Raw genomic sequence first — 8,535 nt, forward strand, 5'->3', positions numbered from 1 at the left:
CAATGTCTATTACACAAAATAAATTTGTTAAAATTATACAATTATTTTGTGTTTTAGATAGAAGAAAATGTTATATTACAAAGTATTACTCTGCCCTCCCCGCACCCAGCTACTTCAGAATGCTGCCAGGCTGGCAACCCTTTCTATGAAGAAATTTACACACAGTCTACTCCAAAAAGATAGATAATCCCTTTATCACCCATTCACCAGTTTTGCACAACCAACATGGTTGGTTATATTAATATACTTTTTACCTTTGCAATTGCCTTGTATCTAAGCCTCAGCAGACTGCCTCCTTATCTCATTGCTATTTACAGACATGCATTTTAGCTAATTAGTGCTGGTTCATGAATAACTCCATGGGAGTAAACACAATGTTATCTATATGGCACACAAACTAATACAGTCTTCCTGTGAAATTCTATAAAATGCTCTGTGATAAAGGCCGGCTGCAGGGGCTTAAAAATAGGTCGAAATTTAGATGTTTAAAGGTTATAAAGTATATTAATATAACAATAATGGATGTACAAAGCTAGGGAATTTGTAGTAAAGGAGTTATCTATTCAAACAAACAAATTTTAGTAGACTGTCCCTTTAATAGATATTGCACAGAGGTGTACTCACTTCTGTTGTAAACTCCTGTGATCACTGAAACAAAAATTAGAAAACCTGTGATCATTTAAACAAAATTGAATCCACCTGTGATTTTCAATTAGCCTACTTGCATGAACATGGTTATAAAATGACCCGTGAACACCAGAACTTTCTCAATTTTTGACCTATGGGCTGTATCTATTTGCAAGTCTGCATTATGGCTCCACGTGGAAAAGAATTGCCAGAGGAATTGAAAAATCTGATTGTGAGAACTCAGATGGAAAATGATAAAGGAAGATCAATCTATCTATGTCTGTTCAAGTAATATCCCTGAAAGAAACAGAAAAGGTGACTTTTTCCAGAGGGACAATAGATTTTTTTTTTTTAAATTGAAAAAGCTCTAAGGAAATCTTGGAAAAACAAATTGAATAAGATGTGTTTTCAGAAGTTACTTTCTGCATAGCACAGTGGTGATTAGCGTGCATTTGAACATTTTATGAAAATAAATATTGCTATTTTATGTAATGTACTGAAAAGGTTAAATGTATATTGGAACACACTTATTTGTATGAACTTAAAAAAGGGTGTAACAACAATTTAACTATTTAACTATAATGCCCCAGAAACTTCTAGCAAGGGAGGGGTGTCCTCATTACAAAGCCAGACTAAAACTATTAGAAATAGAAGATACTGTAAATAAGTACCAAGATCTAACATGGTCTTTAAAAGGGACATTAAACACTTTGAGATGGTAATATAAAATGATAAATTGTATATATAAAAACTCTGCAATATACTTTCATTTATTTTGTCCTCTTTGCCTGTAATTCCATTCTGAAATTGTGAGCTTTTCAGTTCCTGTTAGAAATGGAAGTGCAGAACACTGTTAAATTCAGCACAACCATTGGCTGCACACTCTAGTGACCTATTTATAACTGTCTCTAATTGGCCACATCAGAGAAGGTAACAAGTTACAACATGGCAGCTCCCAGTGTTTTATAGACACTAAAACTTTACTTATTTTGTCACTATTTAAACAACTAATGAAACTTTAAAAAAATACATCTACATGTTATTCTCAGACTAATCTTTTCTTTGAATGCATCATTCTAACTAGCATGTATTTAGTGTTTAATGTCCCTTTAAATACTTTGACTGAACATTATGGCTGCTTGGAAATGAATGTGCAAAAATGCGGTTACAAAGCTGTACTAGTGTAAATGTATCTGAGCTCACTCTACATGCAGCTGTGTTAGGACCCATATACTCTATATAGCAGTGCTAATATATATGTACATACACGCCTCTTATAAACAGACCCTAGGGGGACGAGCATACAGAGCAGCCTATGGGCAAAGGGTAGTTCCTACAACCAACTGGCCTATCATATAGGCTAATACTTCTGACTTTACATCACAGATGTGTATACAGTATATATACACAAATAGTGTTTTGTGGGTCACAGAGAAGCTCAGGTGATTAGTTTAAGTCCATTCGATTTTTTTTTTTTAATTCCGTGACAGTGATATATATATATATATGAATTGAGAAAAAAGTTTAGGGCTTCATATTAAATTTCATGTCACAGTAACAAGTTAAAGCGCACATATCTGAGCACCCCATACGCACATTAGCTTCCCAGCGCACCCCTGAGCGTGAATACAATTACCTAAATGAACATACAGTATATAAGCATAATATAGCAAGGATGTGTGTGTGGGGGGGGGGGAGTGTATATCTGTGTGTCTAATACACTGACAGTCGAAGTATACAAATTCACCAAGAGTTTGCATGCCCGGCATTACACGCCCCTGGCAGTATCCCACCTTGAGCGCGATGGGCGTACAAAAAAAAAAAAAAGCCTGGCATGTGCCAGGGGACACACTGCGCTTACCATGCAGCGCTGGAGAGGGAGCTGCTCCGCTTCTTATCACCAATGGGCTCGGGTCCGCCTCCACCCGCAGCACCGTCCACTTCCTGTTGCCGGGTAAGGATGCGCGTGTATCCTCCCCACGCTGTCTGTATTAATTAATTATTGCTATACACCGAGTGGGTGGGCGTGTATGTGGAGTATACCCGCTCCGCTACAGCTTCGTCCCGCCACCAATGCCCACTCACCGCCAGAAAATGGCGGCCAGTATATAGCCGGGAAGTGACGTCGTGGACCCTATATAATTTGCATGCACTAAGTGTCCAATCATGCCACGCCTTGACCTCTTTGTTTTAACTGGGGGTCCCCTTTTCAGTTACTTCTGATTTAATGGAAATTAAAAGGGGCAAAGCCGTTGCAGGAATATCTATATATGGCAGCCCCCTAGAAAGGTGACCAGTGTACCCCTCTTTTGTTCCAATTATAAAGGTTCCCATCCACTAAGATCTCGCGAGGCTGCAAGTCATTGTGATGTCACGTTGTAGGCGGGGAGATGACGTTGAATTGACGATCCTTAATCACGTGGTATGCTCAAAGAACACACCCTTTTCTTATTTGCATTCAACTAATGTGGGTGTGACCAGAAGTTACCACACCTACATCCATACAGCCAATAGTAAAATACCATGGTTCATTTGTTTGTTTTTTTTTCTCTCACAATTGGAGGGAAGCATTTTGGTTCTGTGCCATCTCATAACTTAAAGTGTTAAAATGTTTGTCTAGGAGAAAAATATAATTAATAGTAATGCATTTTAAAATATAATAATAAATTCATAGGAGCATACATCAGGAAATTCATAGTAATCTTAATGCTTTTTATGATGATAACATTAGTCAATTCAATTGGCTATAGAATTAAAAAAATATTCCATATCCACTGGATCTTCTACATTAATTATTTTGCCATGTAAGAAGTATGCATCTTCCTATCTTCTATGAAGACTCACCATTAAGTTGACCATGAATGAATGATATGCATTTATTAAACATTATACATATTTACTGGTCTAAAGCCAGAATATAACCAGTTTTGGGTCATTAACATCTATCCTGTAACATTTGACCAAAGGTTACATTTCTTGGGCTAACACAATTAAATCAAATGTCTTCCTATCTTATCAAAGTGAATACATTACAATAAACAAAGTTAGACATTCACTGAAGCTCTCTGTCCTTCAAGAGTCTAAATTAATAAATAGTGTAGTATTAGAACACTTCATTTATATAACCTGTCCCTTACCTATAGATGTATGGCAAACCAATTTAACATTTCTGTTACACTTACCATTAAAAAGATGTTATCTAAATACAAAGTCTGTTTAATTAGCATACAGTACATAACCAGATACAGGTAGCTTATTACATTTTACTTAGTGGTCACCTGATCTCACTTAAGTATCCAGAGAAAAGTGATTTTGAACATGTTAGTTGATACTGCAGAATCTAAGATAACACATAGATAACATGTAGAACTCACATCAAACGGAAAATATCCACCAGAAGATCCATCATTATAATGATGAAGAAACACAAGTTGTCTCTTTATGTAGTCAAAGTTGATAATGTCCATTTTGTATGACTTACAGCAAATTGTTTTATTATATATACTGACATTGATGCTCCACCTAGAAATGTGTTTTGTGAAAAAGGTCCAACACATTCTGATTCTAGTCTGGAATTTCACATATTAAGAATAAGGTTGTTATTCCATTAATATATGTATAATTATTACTATACGATAACTACTGTCCAGAAACAATACAACATATTTTTAATGATCTCTTCATGTACAGTATTAGCTAATTTTTGATGTGACTAGCTGAGAGCTACACAGCACAGATATCCTATGCATTTAGTTACCCAATTTATGAGACTTTTGTTTGTAAACTTAGTTTATTTATAGTTTTATGAAATATATTCTACCTCAATAAAGGTGTAATAGGGATGCAAATACACAAACCAACATGATTGGTCAAATGAAGTGTCAGTCAAAACATTTTAAATAATTGTTATTGAATTAGTGTTTCTTTATTTTTCTACTGAACCATTGCCTTTTTAATCTTTTCTGTTCTGTGTTCCATTCCTTTTTGCAGTTACATTGTTTTGTCTGCTTTTTCCACATTATGTTGATTTTGTCTTATAAGGTGAGATTTTGAAGACACCTCAAATTAAATCTTAATTGTATTTACTACAGTTATTATGTTATCATAATGTGTTATTATGTTATCATTCATATTGTGTCAGTCATAAAGGAATATGATTTTTTTTTTTTATTCACTCTGGGTCTTTGTTAGTGATAACATGGAGCACATTTATCTAAAAAAAATCCCTATAAAATCTCAGGTGTAGGTTTTATTCCAGTTAAAAATGCTTGTTTTACCAGATGTATTATTAAAATAAAAAGTCTGTGACAATCTTTTCAATTTAAAAATAATTTAATGCTCAGATAAATGCCTAGTAATGATTTTTCTTCATTATCTAAGTTTCTCACAGAGCTACTTTCTAGGTATCGGTAAACATTTGATGTGCCAATAATTGTGTTTATTGCATTACTTCTATTATCAAATTCTCTGTTCTCTTTGTATCTTTTGTTGAAAAGCAGGGAGGTAAGCTCAAGTGCATGTGTCTGGAGCAGGGGTCACCAACCTTTCGGACCTCAGGGACCACTAAACTCACAATTTTGAATCCCGTGGACCACTAACATGAATTTTTTTAGAAAGGTGCAACCCTCTACAATGTGTGTGATAGATATATAATATTATATATATATATATATATATAAATACACACACATACTGTACATAACTAGTATAACCATAGCTAAGTTTACATTATGTATATTCACACATTTTTAAGAATTATTTTTTGGAATTAACTAATTGAATGACAGAACTGAGAGAATACTTCCAAATGACAGATGAAGGGTGAGCTGGAGAGAGGCAGAAAGTGGGGGGAAAAGAATTATGTTTAAAAGGACCACAAGACTTCCAAGTTACCTCCCCAGTTAGGAAATATTCAAAGCTACTTATGATCATGGACAGACATTGGAGTCATAAATTAAGTTTATAACAGAAAGCTCTCAATATGGATGTGAGTTAACCATGACTGATGTTACTGGCAATTATAATACTGGTGGGATATGGCTGATCTGCTGGATAGCAATTACTGGAATTAAGGTGGAATAAATTTATTCGAATGAAAAATAATTAATATTTAATAAAAAAAAAAAAAAAAAGAAGATGGAGGGGAGGAAGACAAACAGTAATGAAAGTTCATCTAAAGGAATTAGGAAAACTACTACAAAGAGACAGGTAAAGGGAAGAAAATAAATTAAATATAAGAGAGAAGTATTTTTTTTAAGATATTCTTTTTTATATATACTTTAATTTCACTATTTCAAGCCAAGACTATACCAACCTCTGCCAGCTTTAGAATGGAATCATCTTTCTCTGAGTAACATGCCGGACGGGAGGAGTTAAAAGTACAATATAGCTACGCAAGTTGCGCAGTACTACGCAAGGTGCGTAGGGAGATTGAAATTTAACTCTTCTGTTTTCTCTGATGTCCAGCCAGGCACTGTAGGGAGTTGCGGCACAACGGGGTGACACCATCAGAGGAGATTAATTCCTGCTTGATGGTGTCAAGGACCACCAGCATCTTCTCGTGGACCACTGGTTGATGACCACTGGTCTGGAGCACTGTATGGCAGCAGTTTTGCAGGAATGTTATCCATTTGCAAGAGCACTAGAAGGCTGCACAATTTCCTGCCATGTAGTGCTCCAGTCTCATACCTTGGTACCTCTTCAACCCAAGAATACAGTAGAAAGAAAGCAAATTTGAAAATAGAAATAAATTGGGGGGGGGGGAATTAAATTGTATGCTCAGTCTGATTATGCGCTGACTTGACTTGTTATCTTTATTATATTACGTAGTAAGCTCTTCTTAAGCTCTTAGGTGGACAGTACATAAAAAAACCTTGTGTCCTTGCAAGAAGTAATCATTCCAGGCTCATTAACATCATACAGCAGAGTAATACTTCTTACAAAATAGGTTATCCATTCTGGCTTTATGTCCCTAAACTCTTACGAATACAGGCTGGGTACAGACATCTATCTGGGAAGCGGTATGGTCTTTAAATTTATCATCTTCCCTTCTCCCACCCTGTGACCTACCTGGGAACTGTATACACTTTTATATGGACATAGACTTGAACAATCAATCCTCGCCAATGTATATCTATGTTGAAGAAAAAAGAGGCCTTTTTCCTTTATTATTGTGAGCTGAACTATGACGTATAAAATAAGCCTCGAATCTCTGGTGGCCTTTATACAAAATAACAAATATATATTTATGATAGGAGGAAAAAACTTTCTTCTGTCTTTATAAAAGGACTTTTGTTGTATGTATCTACGTTTAGGAGCAAACTTCATACTGGAATTAGTTTGTTTACCACCAATATGTTTGCCTTTATTATGCTATGTTTTATACTCGGATAAAAATTGCTAAGGGGTTGGAGGAATTGTGTATCTGAAGCAATTGGTTAAAGCCTCTACATTATAATTTCTTGGATACTCTAAGGCTGTATGAATGTTGTGACTCTAGAAGTCTTTTAACCTTGGTATATACTATCCTTGGTTGATCCCATACGCTTTAATAATTGGTTGTATTTCTTAAGTATCTTATCTTAAGTATCTTATCTTAAGTAATTCGTCTCCGGTACTTGCTGATATTATGGTAAATTATCTATATTAATCTAGAGGCGATAGCAGAATTGACCCATCTGTTTTATCTGTGCCACTATATAGACAAATGTTCTAGTTAGCAGAAAGCAAGACACCTTCAATTATGGTGTGTGGTGGATATACAAAATCGAAGGGCCTCCTATACCCTAATATAAGCTAAGGTAATTATGTATGCCTGGGGATCTGTTTAATATTTTTTAAACTCCCTTAGGTCCCCACCGATATAATAGGAATAATACAGTAAATACTGTAGCTATAGGAAGTGGCCGAAGAATTGGTCATATATCTATCTATAAATTTGCTTCTGTATAGTTAACTTTGGTATTTCGTAAAAATAACTTGTCCTGCTGGTTTCACAAAATTAAACATTCTTTTTGTTCTAATATAAATTCATTTAGTCATAGACCCTGAACGGCTTGTCTTCACACATATTATATGTTAGAATAATATAATAAATGAGCTGCACATTGGACACTAATTGGTAATATTGTTTTTCACATTAGGATTTAAATCACAATATACCTTGTAGGGTATAAACACAAATAATTCACACACATATATATATATTTTTTTTTTTTTTTTTCTCTAGCACAATTGTATCTGATACCGCGTTTTCTCTTTTTTTGTGTATTTTTCTTTCTTCCATTAGATACACATTTTAGTTAGTATTTATATATGGAAATATATCTATCACATAAATCACCAGTAATGCCAGTCAAAAACAAAAGAGAAAACAATTAGAAATAGTCTTAAAACCAGCTCTAAAGTTAAAATGGATGTAGGTAATGTTAACATAAGTAACACAGCCATCTCTGAAATCTATAAGCAAGTGGTTAATTTACTTCTTCCACAATTCGATAAAATAAGAAATGAACTGGTGTCAATATCCTCAGAGATTAAACACGTTACTTCCAGACTATCCAAAGTGGAGAATAGAATATTGGATATAAAGCATTCAGTGTTAAAACAGGATCAAGTCATACTGTCATAATAATAAACTGCTTGAATTGAGCAACACATTAGAGGATCTAGAGAAGATAGATCACAAAGGAACAACCTTAAGGTGATTGGTCTTCCAGAGAGTTCTGCTTTTCAAGACTTAATATATTTTGCTTCCATCCAACTACCAAAATTATTAGGCATTCATTTGCAGGAACAAGTAATAATTGTAGAAAGGGCACGTATAATTGGTTTGTCTAAAAACATTAATGAGAATTCCTGAATTTTCAGGATAAAATAAATATTTTAAGAGCTTATAGGAAAATTCAG

At 34.5% G+C, this 8,535-nt stretch overlaps 1 protein-coding gene across 2 annotated transcripts in view; it reads right to left on the minus strand.

Moving 5' to 3' along the window:
• Positions 1-2,920, minus strand: part of ADNP2 (ADNP homeobox 2) — a 56,266-nt gene extending 53,346 nt beyond the window's left edge. For both annotated transcript variants that reach the window (XM_053714823.1, XM_053714822.1), the window contains exon 1: positions 2,489-2,920. The gene's annotated coding sequence lies outside the window, so the exon portion shown is untranslated. The remainder of the gene's footprint in view (positions 1-2,488) is intronic.
• Positions 2,921-8,535: the final 5,615 nt, after the last annotated feature.

This window comes from Bombina bombina, chromosome 5 (genome assembly GCF_027579735.1).
Source record: "Bombina bombina isolate aBomBom1 chromosome 5, aBomBom1.pri, whole genome shotgun sequence".
NCBI classification, from domain to species: domain Eukaryota; kingdom Metazoa; phylum Chordata; class Amphibia; order Anura; family Bombinatoridae; genus Bombina; species Bombina bombina.